This window comes from Penaeus chinensis, chromosome 16 (assembly GCF_019202785.1).
Source record: "Penaeus chinensis breed Huanghai No. 1 chromosome 16, ASM1920278v2, whole genome shotgun sequence".
In the NCBI taxonomy this organism is placed as follows: Eukaryota; Metazoa; Arthropoda; class Malacostraca; order Decapoda; family Penaeidae; genus Penaeus; species Penaeus chinensis.
This window is the reverse complement of record NC_061834.1, coordinates 30,307,730-30,308,515: the sequence shown is the minus strand read 5'-3', so window position 1 is coordinate 30,308,515 and position 786 is coordinate 30,307,730.

Here is a 786-nt window from a genome sequence, read left to right as displayed (position 1 = left end):
AGAAAAAGATGAAGAAGAAGAAGCAGAGGATGATGATAAAGTAGAAGAAGAAGAAGAAGAAAAAGAAGAAGAAAAAGAAGAAGATGAAGAAGAACAAGAAGAAGAACAAGAAGAACAAGAACAAGAAGGAGAAGAAGAAGAAAAAGAAGAAGAAGAAGAAGGAGAAGTAGAGGAAAAAAATATAGAAGCAGAAGTAGAAGAAAAAGAAGGAAAAGAAGAAGAGAAGAAGGAGAAACAAGAAAGAAAAAGAGAAGAGAATAAGAAAAAAAGAGGAAGAAAGAGAAATAGAAGCAGCAGCAGAAGAAGAAAAGAATATAACCCAAGAGAAAACAGAATCAGAAACTCCCCAAAACAGAAGTCATTAGACCGCCACACCGATCCACTGCCAACGACACCAAATAAATGAAATAACACTTTCTCTCCTACGCTAATGTCTCCGTTAAAACTATTGCAATTCCCCTTAAGTTGGCAAATGGCATGCGATGAACCCAAAGGCGACGAACCCAGTTTTGATCCCTTGTTAGTCATGCAGATGAGAGTGCAACACGTAACGCTAACTTCCCCTACTGAACCCGAGAACGAAGCTCATGATTTTATTTTTTTTCTCGTTTTTTTTTTTATTTATTTTTTTTTTTTGTAGGACCATTGACGTTTTTGTAAGGGGTATGTCTTTGAGTGGTTTAAGAGCTTCTTGAGAGCTAATGGTCACTTGTTTGATTTCCGGTTGGGGATTATAGTAAGTGTTATCACTTACTTTATTACTTTATCGTGATTCTTACTTTTTAT